The following is a 15,668-nucleotide window of genomic DNA, read 5'->3' as shown; positions in this document are numbered from 1 at the left end:
CATAAAAATATATATATATTTATATATAAAAAACCATACATATAAATATATGTGCTTCTCACTCTGGGACTCTGCCTCACTGGGATACTGCCACAGGGGCACACTATGATACAACATTGAATCCAGTGCTGAATGTCACTTACTCCCTCAGCAAGGACAACTGCAAACGCAAAAAAGGCCAACTGTGTGTTGACATTTTTTATCCAATTCACATATTTATACATCTCATTTGCTGGACCACTATTTGTACTCTTTCAAAATGAGACTGAAAAAGGGTTGTTTCAGATTTTCACATCAGATTAAGTTGAAACTTGTATCGACACTCCTGTCAAGTCATATATTTCATGGAAGCAAAAGTTACTTCATATCATGCTTACTCCTGTTGCTCACGAAAACTAATTAAAAGCCATTTGGTCTCATGGCAGTCCTATAATGGTATTGGAGAGATCTGTAAACTTGCAGGAGTGCTGAAATCCTGGCCTGGCCCGTGAGAAACTAAAGTTCCAACAATGTCTCTTTGCCAGAGGCAGGAAAATCTACACCAAAAACCTTTGAAGCTGAGCAAGAGCTTGAGTCTGTGTAACCTAAATCCCAATATCCAACCATCTCTACTCTTCATGCTTTCCAATATTGCCTTTTAATTCTAGTCAGATCAAGGTCAACTGCAAGATCTCAGAGGTAAATATAATTCCTTAGCATCTGTTTAATGCAATACTCCTTAAGCAGGATCGTGTGTAAAAGTAACAGAACATAAGCATACGGTTGTATGCTAGGCACAGAAAGAAAATCCCAAAACATAACACTACATTTCATGAGCAGGGACCTAAACGGGGAACTAGAACATCAAATCAGGATGCAAAGAAGAAATGGTACTGAAGAGCGTGGCAGCTTGGCGTTTAATTTCCATCTAGTCAGCAGCCACCAGTAACAGTCAAACCCCATGTTCTTTCATCAGGCCCTGACTACAGTCAGAACACAAAGCACAGGAAAATGTGTGAACATAATTCTCCCTGGTTTCAGTTTCCTAAGGACATAATACCATGCAATTGGAACTGCATTGATGTATTTTTCCAATTTAACAATACAGTAGTCTTTGGGGAACAGAAGCACTACTTAAAATCCAAGATGTCGTGAAAATTCTTGTTGGAAACACAAACTGTATTTTAAATTATGTTGGGGGCTTGCGGGGTTTTGTTTGCTTGCTTGTTTTGTTGTTATGTTTTTCTGGATTTGTTATGGTTTTGGTTTGATTTAGGTTTTTTTAATAGAAGAAATCTACTTTGGAGGTTAAGTTTTGAAAGGAATAAACTGATACAGAAATAAATAAATAAATAAATAAAAACCCAACAAAAAATGTAAGCTTTCAATCATCCCTACAGTTCCTACATCCCTTTAATGTTTTCCCCACCAACTGCTAGTTTTCCAAACCTGATTTCCTGTGGTTTAGAAACTATGGTTTCCCACAGTAGGAAAACTATGAGGATTTCTTCTAACACAACACTGATTTCTGCTTGCTCTGCAAGCAACTCAGTATGGAGATAGAATAAAATCTATTAACTAGTTAAGGAACAAAATACCTTTATTTCCTCTAATCAGTGTGTATCTCCATTCGATAGACTATCACATTTTTTATTGAAGATTGACTATGCTGTTTGTTTTTTAATAAAGATACGGCACAAAAAAATAAAATTTTAAAGAAATCTCATTGCAGTCCCTTTTTCAACACAGTTAAGAAGCTATTTAAGCCCCCATTTCAAGCAGGGCTAGATGACCTTCATTGGTCCCTTCCAACATTATCATTCTACAATGTAACGGTTTCTAGTCTTTATTTTTAAATATGATTGCCCAATATGATACTCTAGATAAAGCTAAACAAGTTTTTCTTTCATGCTGGAAAGTGCTAAGAATGATTCTACACAAGTCAAACACCCAGTGAGTATGAAGAAAATAAAGGTACTTCCCACCCAAGGACTCACATTCTGGTATGCTTGTGAACAAGAGCAATGTAAATGGCAGTATTGAATGCTGTCACACAAACAGGTGGAAGAAATGGAGTAATGTGTCCTGCCAGGCAAAAACACCTTTATGTAAACAGTTTTTCGAAAATGCTTCCGGCCATTGTAGACTCAGCTTTGTAGCTGAATTAAAAAGGATTTTATTTTTCACTTCAGATTAGTGAAGACTGTGTCCTCCAATACCAGCCATGTACACATTCTCATCATGAGGTATCACACAAGATACAAACATCAGCCTGAACCATCAACTCAACTGTCCTATAGGTTTCAGTTAACTGCACCTACCAAACAGTTTTAACAGAGAAGTTCAGCATCCCCAGTACCTCTTGATTTGTGTGATATAAAAGATTTTGTTTGAAAGCCAATAAGAGGGTACAGTGGTTTCTATTTTAGTAAAATGAGAATTTAATTATTTCAAGAGCAAAACAATGGAAGCCATAGAAGAATTTGTGGGAAATGCTTTTTGCAGCAATGACCTTCCACACCTTCTAAATTCAGTTTGTCTGTTCCAGTATGATACTAAATATTTCATATCTCCAAAGAGTATGCTTTGGGAAGGTATCAGAGTATTCTGATTCCTTCAAACAAAATGCCTCTTTTTCATTAATCAAAAACAAAGATGTTTAACTAAACTTATTGTCTAGTGACAGAGGTACCATATCTTAAAAGATAACTATTAGGATTCTGTGTCATCATCTAATTACATCAATACTCAGCCAAGTAGAAACAATGTCCTGAGGGAATAATAAAATTGCCTGAAAAACTCATTTATCTAAAATAGTAAGAAATATGTGTTTTAATGGATTTAGTCATCAGGATTAAACATTAATCCAGTGTTGCAGCAGGGTACTAAAAAAAAAAAAAAAACCTTGAGTTTGCATTTGCATCCAACTAACATTTATCCTTTTTAACATGGTATTGGGTCACACTTGCTCTTCAAATCTATAAATAAAATTGCATTTATTGCTAGAAATTTATTTATGAAAATGTAACCCTCTCTCTTCCTATTCAGGTCAATTTACTTCTTGTGAAAACCTACACCTTCCAAAGTATTTCTTGTCTTATTAGAAGGCAATGCACACCCAGCAGTCACAGCAACCCCTCTTTTTCCCCAGCCACCCTTGGGGTAGCTTCACAGATTTCTTCCTGTCCTTCAGCTGATTAAAGAAATGTTCTGATAGCACTCTACTGGGAGAAAAAAACACTCACCAGCCCTCTGTAGAAAGAAATGTCATTATCTGGAAAGTAATGAACAAGCAGGAGACCAGTTCTTCAGCCTCAAGATCAAGTGACCTTTAAAAGGGGAGCCAGAGCTCCAGTCCATGTACTCAAGATGTTACTCTTTTGATTATTATACACATACAACTTACTCCCTGGCCATTGCTGCTTATCGGCAAAAATCAGGTGACATTTATCTTGTCCCCTGACCACATTCACAGCAATATGCAAAAAGTCCAAATGAGAAAGAAACAATTGACCCTCATCTCTATGCAATCGTTCATTACTCACTTATCTAAACAGATGAAGACTGATGTTCAACTCCCTCTGCAGTTCACAGGAAGCGTGCCTTCTCCTCTGCGAGACAAACAAAGAATAGTATTACAAACTGCATTTTTCCAACTATTTTTGACATAACGACCCAAATCTGCCCAGGTACAACAAGTATAACATTAGACTGAGCTTTTGTGGAAATAAGCTACTATGCACAGCACCTACCGTTGAGCTCCCAGAAGAAAACAGAGGAAGCAAAGATCTTTACCTTAGGGTGGATCCTGGCATGAATAGTTAAAAAAGGAAGGTAAACTTCCTAGAAATAACTAGAGTTCAAGTCAGAAAAAGTCAAGATGCAGAAAAAAACCAACAGGCCCAGAACATTTTAGGTTACCACTTGAGTGGTAACGAAGGAAAGGCTTGTCTTGTTCCTACCTAAGCACCAAAACCCCATGTAATTTTGATGCCTGATCCCTTTTTCATGTAGAACTGCAGAACCAGTAATATCACAGACCAATCTGACTATTTCATAATAGAAAGTCGAGAGAAAATTCACTGTAGTAAGACTGATGTTCCTTATCATTCAAGTTTGCAATATTTCTTCACGGACAGGAAAAAAAAAAAAACAAATTGAAAATTCAGCTGCCAGAGCACTGAACACACCACTGCTCCCCATATCCAAAGGCCTGCATTTTGGCAAGGCTCGTCCAACAGAATATTTCACTAAGGCCCTTACAGACTCAGGAATTTATGTGCCAATACTTCCACTACCAACTTCCATTAGCTAAAGAGATAATAAAACAATAAGCACTGCATGATTCCCTAAGGCAGAAGAAAAAATTAAATCAATACTTATTCCTCTGAAAGTGTCATCATTTTCATGGAGAATCAGCTGCCGGTGGTCATCAGGTGCTCACCACTGCTGTTCAGCAAATAGTTCATTACCTAGTAATGGGGCAGAGAACAGACAAGAAGCATACTTGCTAGTGACTTCCAATCCCCATTTACAAACAAACATACACCAAATGTTGCACTATCAGGTTTCTCTACAATTCATTAATGCTCATTGTCTTAATCAAGTAAAATATTCTGCAGTCAGGCAACAAATTCTTAAATACAGAGCTTGTCCAGCTTTCCATAGAAGCCTTTACTTTTATCTCTAAGCAGATGCCACAAGTGCTTTTTTTTGTTGTTGTTGTTAAGATATAGGAAGTAATTAGCTGCTATTCCCAATGTTTTTCCCTTAACTAAAGGGCAAGTGTTATTTCTTACATAGCTGTATTATGCCTGCACTCAGGGATACTCACCAGTACATTACAGAACCTTGTTTATTGTTCTCACTTTTTCCACAGGCTTTTCACTGCCACATCAGTTTACAAAGAGAGAGGAACTGAAGTCATATCCTTGGCCACCAGATTCCATGCAATACCACCTTATACAGTCATAAGCAAAAGTCATCCTATTTTCATAGGAATCAAACAGCTGCAAAACAACAGACATATATGCCTTTACCTATAATAATTTAGCAATGAGCACATTAAACGTACTTAATTATAACTTAAAAGGTTTCATACCATGAAGTACAAGTGTATTTGGACACCTTGTACAAAAGCTATTTTTAAATGACAACTCAACCACATGTTGAAATTTGTAATAGGAACTTCATAAAAGTGATGATGAGAAAGGGCCAAGTACAGCTTCATCATATTTATGAGTTCAATTCAATGCTTGTGGCAAATGCAAGTTTTTCAACCGATATGTATTTTCATATTGGAAGAAGTCTACTTTTCAATATCCTGTGTCCTGCTTCCTTTGGATGCAATGCATCAATTGTGATTTTGTCTGTTTCACAGAATCTACTTCTCTATTTCAAATATTTCCCTTTAATGGGGATTAAATAAAGATTCAAATGAAAAAGAAGGTGACTACAAAGGAGTACCACATATACCCAACATATCCTCACATTCAGAATCACTAAGTAATGGCAGTGATTATTCTGACCTTGTAATTCAACTTCGCAAGGATGTTAACAGAACAAAACGGTTTGACAAGTTATCCCTCTAGATAATTTGACATTTTGGATCAAATAATGATTTGGTGCTTATTTACATGTTCTCTAATCAAATATAGTAGACCAAAATGCACCAGCGTTAGTCCTTCCAGCTTTTTTTTCACAACTGTTGACTGAATCAAGTGGTGGTGGTAAAACAGCACAGTACTGGCAACATTTGGCACAGTTTTATTGAAGACCATAAACTAAATAGGACTGACCAATTTAGTCAGTGGGCCAGTATTGCAGGCATTGATGAAACCTAGTCCAAAAATATGTATGCCTTCAGCTTACCCCAGGAATGAACACAACACAGGGTAAAGAAAAGAGGAATTTACTATCACCTCCTGAACATCACATCACACTATGATTATACAGCAAATTTCAAGCAGTCACATTGCAGAGTTTGTTTTCAGTGTCACTACCTATAGAATGCCCTACATTTGATATTATATAATTTCCCAAGACAGACTTTCTATGTCTCCACATTAGTGAGGAACGAGATCTCAGAAGGAAATGTTCAAGGGATTTTTCCAGTTGGGGAAACATTAATACATATTCATAGGCTGCCATTTATTTTCTGCACAGCTTCAATGCTTCTGTACATGATAACAAAACCATTTTTGTGCTTAAAACACAGGTATCTGCCTGGATCAGGCCAAAAATATGGGCAGGACAGTGACGCTGTTAAATGGTTTAACACACACATATACAAAAGCCACCAAGGCCTTTGGGAAAGTTGCAGGGCTCCCAAGTTACTGTTACCACAGCTGCCATCACATTTTTTATTTTACAGAAGATACACTGACATCAGTGATATTATTTAGTCAATTTATGTGATTACTTGACTCCACACATTTAACAGTCTGCTGGCATATTCAGTTGGCTAAGACAACTTTACTCCTAAAAAAATTAGTAAAAAAATGTTGTTGGTGTCCAGTTCGGCATAAACCCATCATCTTCCTCTCCAGAGATACTTATCCATCAATAACAAACAATGAGTTTTATTATACCCTAGGTCACTGGGATGATGACCATGAGCTCTGGGGTGATGACCATGAGCTGCTTTTACAAGGAGTATCGAAGATAAGAAAATCTTATTTCTACTGGAGTTTTACGTACAAACCCATAGGATAGAATGTTGAAATAAATGCAAGAACAGTCAAGCAGACAATAAGTGAAATGCTCTGCACACCACCTTGATCTAAGCTGGTATAACACTAAAACGTACAGTTTTACTGCTGCAGGAAAATATCTTCAGAAATGGAAGACCACATTCTCATTTGCATAATTGCCCATTTGTAATACAGCTGTGTTCTGCAACTCATACATGTTTTGAACACTTTCCCACAGCTGTATCTTCATCAGAGTCAAACATGACCTTCTAAATATGCTCTAACTCTTCAAACATTATTCAGAAACAACTCAATTTAAATCAGCAGAGCTGTCTGCAGACCAACATGCAGCTGAGCTGAATAAAAGAAACAGGTCTTTGCATATCTAATTGTTTAGTACCTCATAGCTTAGAATGAAAATAAGAGAGAGGCTCATGTATGAATTATTCCTTCCAACAGGAAAAGAACTAAAAGAATACACACACACTTGCTTCATTTTTTCTTTCCTTTTTTCTTTACTTTCTTCTTTTCTTTCTTCCTTCCTTCCTTTCTATCTTTCTTCCTTCCTTCTTTTCTTTCTTCTGCTAAGAACACTATGATTTCAAGGAATGCATTATTGTTTCCTTTTCACCTTTGTCTTCTGCATGTAGAAAGATGCAGGACAGATGGACTAAACATGAAAACACTTGAGCCACCTGCCCTGGGTTCAGCAGTAGCAGTCATTTTTCTCCTTATTAGTAGCTGGTGGAGTGCTGTGGTTTTGACTTTTAACCTGGGAACAGCGCTGATAATACCGATGGTTTTAGTTGCTGCTCAGTAATGCTTACTCTGACCAAGGACTTCCTGAGTCGCATGCTCTGCCAGGGAGGAGGGGAAGCTGGGAGGAAGCAGAGACAGGACACCTGACCCAAAGTAGCCAAAGGGGTATTCCACACCACAGCACGTCACGCCCAATATATAAACTGGGGGCAGTTACCCAGAAGGGCTCAATCACTGCCAGGGTCGGGCTGCGTATCGGTTGGTGGGTGGTGAGCGGTTGTATTCCCTTCCCTTGTTATTTTCTTTATCATTATTATTACTGGTGGTAGCAGTAGTGGTTTGCGTTACACCTTAGTTATTGGACTGTTCTTATCTCAGCCCGTGGGAGTTACATTCTTTCAAATCTCCTCCCCATCCCTTTGGGAGCGGAGGGAGGAAGAGGGGCGGGGAGTGAGAGAGAGACTGCGTGGCTGAGTTGCCAACTGGGCTTAAACCACGACACCACTGAATTCAAGTGATCTACAAATTCTTGTGGAAACTTTAAAATCATTAATTACTTCAAAGGCTTCCTTTTCCCTCTACCCCTTTGTCTTACAAATTAAAAAGAATAACACAGAGCTTGATCTCATAAATGACAACATGTCAAAAATCCTAACGAAATACTGGTCAAAAGACAGCCCAAAACTCTCATTCAGTTTACAGTTAAGAAAATCATACAACCCGAATTCCAGAAGGAACAGGGAGAATGATTCCCACACTTCCCAAAACTTAGGGAGTGAGATACAAAATCTAGAAGCATGACTAAAGATTTTGCAAAATCATTTGCAATGCAAGGATTTACTGATATTACACCTTCTACCAAAGCTCACCAGTTCAGAAACTTAGAGAAACTGAAAAAATTGCTGGACGACAACAACAAAAAAAAAAATATACAGTTTCAGTAAGGAAGAAATTGCTATAAAAATAGTTAATAAAGGGTCATATTTTAATGAAACAATGAATTTAGTCTTTTCTTAGACTTTACATAAGCAAAATTGAAAGTTCAGATGAGACACAGTCAGCAAGTTCTCCGACATGAAGAAGGCACAACCCAAACTAGGTGCAGTCAGTGCGCATTGCCCAGGGAGGACTCTCAAGTCTGTAAATTCTTTTTAGCCATTGCTGAATTAATTTGTTGGAATTTTGCAACTATTTTACCTATACACATACACCCCCTTCCAAGTTCATTGATGCAGAGCAGCTTCTGCAGGCTGAGCAGCTGAGAGTCAGAGGAAGAGAAACAATGACCTGAAGTTTTTCTTATTTTGTTTCAAATGACACACTGAGGGTGTGGAGTGGGTTAAATATATCAATATCATGAAAAGCAATGAAAACAACTAATCTGCCAATCTGATTAAAAGCATTAATTTTGGATTTGAAGCCTTGTGAAAGACTGTAACTTCTATTTGGTTCTTACAAGATAATGGAAGCTTATTTACCAAGATACATACAGTGTCGCAACTCCTGTGCCAAGAAGTAGTTTGTTTCTGGGACTTAAATTTCACTACCTGGCGAAGAAAAACAAAGAGATGTGAAGGCTTCTCCAGTACATATCCTTCACCTTTAAAAAAACAAAAAAGCAAGGTTGCTTATTCTTAGGCATACATACATAAAATGGTTTCAGATTCTATTTGCTCCATTCTGTTTCACCCTTATCTCTCCCATCTCTCAGAAATTTCTGCCTGAACACCAACATGAAGCAAGGAACTGTCTAGTCAACCAATGTAGGCCAGGTGATAAAGCAGAAAGAAAAACAGTTCTCCTGTTATTTGCTATGGCTGCTTCATTTCTACCTGTCTAAACACCAATCCAAATACACCCATATAATCTATACCCTTCTCCCATCCCCCCCAAAAAAATCAATAACACCTCCAGTATCCCATACAATAAGAAAATAAAGAAACATTCTTGAAAACCTCTGAAGGCAGCAGTGTGCAGTGCAAGGCTATCTCTAAACCCATACAGAAATATCTAAAATTTTGACACTTAAATTTGTTTTCATTGCATATAAGTGGTCTGGTCAACAACTAAACTTCAAGGTCATCATAGTAGTGAGTTATCCTCTTGCTGGCTCCTAATTCAAAGACAAGCAGAATTACACAGGAAGCTTGTAATCAAGAGCTACGTTACATGGGATGGTGAAGATCATTTCATCCACTATTGCACCTTTCCTAAAGTGCAGGACAGGAAAATAAAAAAAAGGTATTTTTCCAGTTCTGTTCTATCTTACATAGATTGTAATCATCAATCAGAAAGATGAGGCTTTTATCATTTCTTTTTCTCAATACTATTCTGAATAATCAGTAGACATTGTCAACTGCTAAATGCTCCTGAAGGCATAACTGAGGACAGGAAAAATAATCTTAACTGCATGGTTGCATCTGTCTCTCCCAGACATCCAAAGCAGGCAATTCTGTCATGCAACGTGATAAGCAGCATCTTGTAAAAGAAAATAAAAGAAAAAAAATCAAAAAATCCCAACAAACAAAAACCAGAATATTATCTAATTGGACACAGGCTTTCATCCGTCAGAGGTGGAGACGGTTAGTTGAGAAAGAGTCAAGACTTGCAGTTCATTTGTCCATTCCTTTTGTAGTGTGAGAGACAATCACTAACTATCTACATCATTATAAAAGTATGAAATATAGTAGACAATAGCTTATCGGTTTAAGATTAGGTAAAATAAATAACAATAGCAGCTTAATTTCTAGTTCCACAGTTACCATTGCCTTTTATTTTCCCCTCTCATGACTTTTACAAGCTACTTCATTTAGAAAAGATCACACCTAAGCCAGCTCTCTTCCCACTATCAAGCAAGAAGGAAAAGAGCACAGTTGCTGCATTAGCATCGACCAAGTTCCTGCAGGCTGCTTCAGGTAGAACAGATTAAAGGCAAACACTTGCACAAAGATTTGTCAGCAAGAAGTTCTTAAACAACATGAATTAAAATGACTGCTTGGTAGATGGGATAGCAGTCTTAAACCCAAAAAACACAAACCTGAGACATCACCCAGTTATGAAATATTTATCCCTGCTACACCTTTGCGAAGTTACACATCACTGAAAACAGTCCCAGCTATCCATCAGCCAGATTCTTGCACTTCAAAAGCAGCTTGCTGATCATCAAAAGACTTCTTGCCACCTGTTAGGCAGACCCTGGAACATCCCACACAGCAACACACTAGCTTTCCTCTTGCAGAAGAGGCTGGGGATGTTCAAAAAGCAGGATTAGCAGAAACTTCCCCCGATCACTTCCTCTTGCCAGCCACGTTCTTTCCAAAAAACTGTCACTGAAACAACCAATCAGCCACTCCACAGAGTTCTCATTTTCCTGCAGAGATTTGAGTTTTTCAGTCATTCTCACCAAGTCAACTCCAACGTAACTTTTTAACTCTGAACTCAGCAGTTCGCTTCAATTTAAAACAGTGATTGAGCCTAAAAAATGTCACAATGCAAAAAACATGAATTTACAAAACAAATGGTTTCCAGTTGTGATGAGATTCAGACTTTTAAAAACTTTAATTTCTCACAAGAGCACATCTTTCCAGACCACTCAACCTCAGGGGCTTCAGTGCTGTTCTATCACAAGGAAGCCTGAATAAACACTGGAAACCCTTGACCGCTCCATAAGCACTAACTTAATTCTTAAGATATGCTCAAATAAAAGTATGAAAACAAGGAGAATGAGAAGATGAAACTCATGCAGTGTCACAGGAAAGCCTCTGTGAAGATGAAGAGTTCAGAGAAATACCTGCTTGCTCTCCAGCTCGCTCTCCAAGTTTTCAGAAAGCAGTCTGCATACCCCCAGACAACACTGCACTACACTGTCAATGTCACCATTGAGTTCATATGAGAAATTCACTTTTGAACAGGATATCTCAGTGATCCCCACTTTTTATGCCTTGATTTAATTCCTAAAGTGGTCATAGAGCACATGAGCTGATTTCCTTTCAGGTGAATTTAAACCCGAAGTGCAACAACTGCTTCTGGGTGCTCAATCCACAGGATTAGACTAGAATAGTCTCAGGTGAACTCACTACACATGCAGCATAGGTATTGGACCCTCTGCACCAAATGTTTGCCTTCAAGGTCAGCTGAAAATGAGCTCCAGTACTTCCCAACATATACACAAGCAGTAAGGGTTCCCCCAGAGGCAAGTTACCTGTTAGCACTTAACCACCAACGTAAATTAAATTTTTGAAACGCTCTCCCTGGAGAATTTCATTCTTCCTAGTTCTATAAATCAATAAGGTCAAACCCAACCGCCCTGGATAGTTATTACAAAGAATAGCTATCCATACATTTTTTTTTTCCAGAAGCAGAACACTGCACTTGCTCTTTTTGCCTCTCTGCCAGAGGCAAAAAATAAGGTTAACTTCACAGTCCTGCTCCAGAAGCCACTCTGAATTCTTTGCAAGCTCTGCATCCCTCACCAGTGAGCAGTGGCTCTATTGTCTCTGTTGTTTCAAGGCAAATGAAATACAGCACTGCAAAGGGAAACATATTTAAGCAACTTACAGTAGTAGAAATTGAAGGGTATCTGTAAGTCCACAGAGAAAGTGCTGAAGTGCAATTTTCCCTTTGCTTGTCCTACATTAATGATTAATTTCGTCAACTATAGTAATTGCTGATCAGCTCCTCACACCATCACTGCTGCAGAACAAATTCAGAATTATATATGTACATGAAACAATCAAAACCTGCTTTAGATTGCTATTGCATACCTACCAGCTACTAATTCAACCATACTTTAGCTGGAACATCTACTAAAAGCTTTCAGCCATTCTGTACTTACATGTATTCTCAAAATATGACAACCTTGCACTTTTAAAATTTTATCATACCAAAAATCCTCTTTGCTGCATTTGTAAAAGTGCAGCTATTTAAATCAAATATCTATCTTAATTTTCTAACAAAGGGAAGAAAACAACCTTGCTTTTCAATAAACATGCCTGTGCTTTACAAAGCCTTCACTGAACAAAAAAGTCTCTTTTCCCAAACACTATAGTTGTCTAAAAGACATCTTGCTTCCTTAAAAATAGGTAACTGGTTAACGACCTTTTAAAATTCCTTATTACATGCCTATTTTGTGGTAATTTGAAACATGCAGGAGAAAGCTAAAATTGTAACTGAATACAAAAATCATCAAGACTCAAACAAGGACAGGCTTAGTATCTCAGCACTAATACACTATTTAAAAGACTTTAGTACTTTTGTGATGCAGCAGCCTTCCTATATTCAAAAGAAGAGTGACATGCCTGTGGCAATGTACCATGATTTGTCCCCTGGTCTCTCAATGTGGTATTAGCAGCTTCGTAGCCTTTGGGAAAGCTAAACACACTGATTGAAGGCAAGTCCTTCCCTCAGATGAAATCAACATTCAGAGTACTTCCAGCATTCAGAAAAATGCATGAGCCAGAAGTGTGGTATCTTCACAGCTTCTCCAAGCCAGCCTTTGCACATGATAGTACAGAACACGGAACTATTTTATAAAAGCTAAACGACTGCAAAACATGAAAAAAGCTCCAGCTTCAACAACAAGAAAAAAATTCATTTATCTTAAGTTTCTGGTGCCTCTTAAGGGGTCTGCCCCTTTAGCTTCCTGCTTAAAAACAAAGAACAAGAGAACTCCTAAAGGAGCAGGGGGACAAATGCAGCACAATGCTAGTTCAGGATAGCACATCCTCTCTGTCTTTTGCATGAATTTTGTTACCCAACCATACAGGTCACAAAAAAGCTGACGCACACTCTAGCCCAGCTGAAAAGGGAGTGTCCCTGAGGCATCTACCCACAGACAGACAGCCTGCAGGCAGCCCTAAGGCACACACTGCAGCTCCTTGCAGATCCAAAAGCATCGCACTTTGCCAGATGAGGGCCGGGTGTTTGGAGGATTCGTGCAGAACACAGCTGGTCAGAAGTGTGACCTTTCCCTCAGAAGGAAATGCTGGGGGAAATAGCTTCTAAACTATTCTAAACTTTGCCATCAGGTGAAACTTGAGACACCAACTGCACTGCTTCCTAGCTGCACGGCAAAAATCAGGCAACAGCAGGTGGTATATCAGAGCTAACAGAAAGTTAAGGTAGCAACAGAAATAACTCTTCAGCCATTGCCAGCCAGGGACTAATTTTCCATGAGAAAGTAAAAACCAGTCAGTAGTGACAAAATGCTGGTTAACAGGCTGTGGTAGATGACTGATCACCAGGCGCCCACCAAAGCTGCTCTGTTACCCTCCTTAGGTGTACAGGGGGAAAAAAATATAACGAAAGGCTCATGGGTCAAGAAAAGGATAGGGAGAGACCACTCACCACTTACTGTCATGGGCAAAAGAGACTTGACCTGGGGAAAGGACTTAATTACCAAAATCAGAGTAGGATAATGAGAAATAAAACCAAATTTTAAAAACAACTTCCCCTCTCTTTTTCCTGGGCTTAACATCACTCCTGGTTTTCTCTGCCTCCACCCTCCAGCAGCATAGGGGGACAGGGAATGGGGTTGTGGTCAGTTCATCACACATCTCTGCTGCTCCTTCTTCGTGAGGAGTGGGACACCTCACACTCTTCCCCTGCTCCACTGTGGGGTCCCTCCATAGCAGACAGTCCTCCATGGACTTCTCCAATGGCAGTCCTTGCCACAGGCTGCAGTTCTTCATGAACTGCTCCAGCATGGGCTCCTCTCTCCACAGGGCCACAGGTCTCTAGGTCTTCACAAGGTCACAGCCTCCTTTGCGCATCCCCCTGCTCTGGTGTGGGGTCCTCCATAGGCTGCAGGTGGATACTCACTCCCCCATGGTACTCCATGTGCTGTAGGGGCACAGTGGCCTCACCATGGTTTGCACCGTGGGCTGCAGGGGAATCTGCTCTGGCACCTGGAGCACCTCCTGCCCTCCTTCTGCACTGACCCTGGTGTTTGCAGGACTGCTTCTCACATATTTTCACACTGTTTTTCAGATGTATTTCTTCCTGCCCAATAACTTTTTCCCTTTCGTAAATCTGTTACCCCAGAAGCACTACAACCATCGCTGATGGGCTTGGCCTTGGCCAGTGGTGTCCATCTCGGAGCCGGCTGGTTTTGGTTCCATCAGACACAGGCAAAGCTTCTGGCAGCTTCTGACAGAAGCCACCCCTGTAGCCCCCCTGCTACCAAAGCCTTTCCACACAAACCCAATACACAGGCATATAATTCTGCAACGCAAGGTGTGTTACCTGCCAATAACATATTAAATCAATAGCTAAATGGCTCTGTCACAAACCAGTACAACTAACTCAGTTTCCTTACTTATACATAAACATCCCAGATGATTTAAGATACAGCACTAGATTTACCTTGTCGGGGCAGAATTTGGGAGCAGATGAAGTCTGCACAGTCACACTCTCAGAGTTCCATCTGCAGATCTGGAAAGCAAAATGTTAGGTGGCCTATGCCAAAGTCATCAGGCTACTCCCACATAAGAAATACTGCATTTTGCCATCCAAATCTGCTTATCTAAAGGTCTTTATATGCCACAGTATGGCAGATTTAATGTTCCTTACTTTATTTATCAGGCAAACTGCTGTCATCTTAGAAACTGAAGATCATTTTGCTCTGTGCAGGTAAAAAAAGAAACTGATCAAAGACCAAAAGGTGGTTCACATTTCGCAGCAAATGCAGAAGTTATTCAAGAACATACTTAACCTGCCAGCAGTCCTAACAAAACTCAGACACTCATATGCTCATCCAATTCAGCAAGGTACATATCCATGTCTATGTTCACACTGAAAACATTTTCAGCCCACTAATTAAAACATCAAGATGGCTGAACGAACAAAACGAGATGGCAAAATCCAGCAAAATACTGATTTTAGATACTGATTCAAATATTTAAGTTTGCATTAAGCTTCAGCTAGGGGAAAAAAAAAAATCATCTACTATGCATAACACTTCAGTGACTGCAGATTCCAGTAAGAATAGTACAGATGTTTAAAGTCATGAAGCCAAAATATGCTCATAGAGTTCCAAATTCTTTTAGGGAACAAAGATTTTAATGCCCTTTGATTACACAAAGGTTGGGTTGTCATTGGGTCTTCTAACATTCTCATTACATCATCAGCTCTTCTTGTCCTCCAAAGCCTTTACATTACATTTACCAGATACAAGCCTGAAATGTTGAAGACAAAATTACTGAAGATCTGACAGAAGTCTTTCATCTCCAGGGGTGTCTG

At 39.1% G+C, this 15,668-nt stretch overlaps 1 long non-coding RNA gene across 4 annotated transcripts in view; it reads right to left on the bottom strand.

The window, feature by feature from the left end:
- The window catches only part of LOC136008514 (uncharacterized), a 43,645-nt gene extending 28,781 nt beyond the window's left edge, over positions 1–14,864 (bottom strand). The window contains exons 1-4 of one of the 4 annotated variants that reach the window (XR_010610115.1): positions 14,793–14,864; positions 8,909–8,977; positions 4,814–4,988; positions 3,525–4,451 (exon numbers count right to left, since the gene is read on the bottom strand). This is a non-coding gene — a long non-coding RNA (uncharacterized LOC136008514). Of the gene's footprint in view, positions 1–3,524; positions 4,452–4,813; positions 4,989–8,908; positions 9,306–11,987; positions 12,055–14,792 lie in introns of those variants that run through there. The other 3 variants (XR_010610117.1, XR_010610114.1, XR_010610116.1) reach the window with 3 other exon arrangements.
- Between the last annotated feature and the right edge of the window lie 804 nt (positions 14,865–15,668).

Source organism: Lathamus discolor, chromosome 2 (assembly GCF_037157495.1).
Source record: "Lathamus discolor isolate bLatDis1 chromosome 2, bLatDis1.hap1, whole genome shotgun sequence".
NCBI classification, from domain to species: Eukaryota; Metazoa; Chordata; class Aves; order Psittaciformes; family Psittacidae; genus Lathamus; species Lathamus discolor.
The sequence above is the reverse complement of the archived record's forward strand: the minus strand, read 5'-3'. Positions and strand labels throughout refer to the sequence as shown.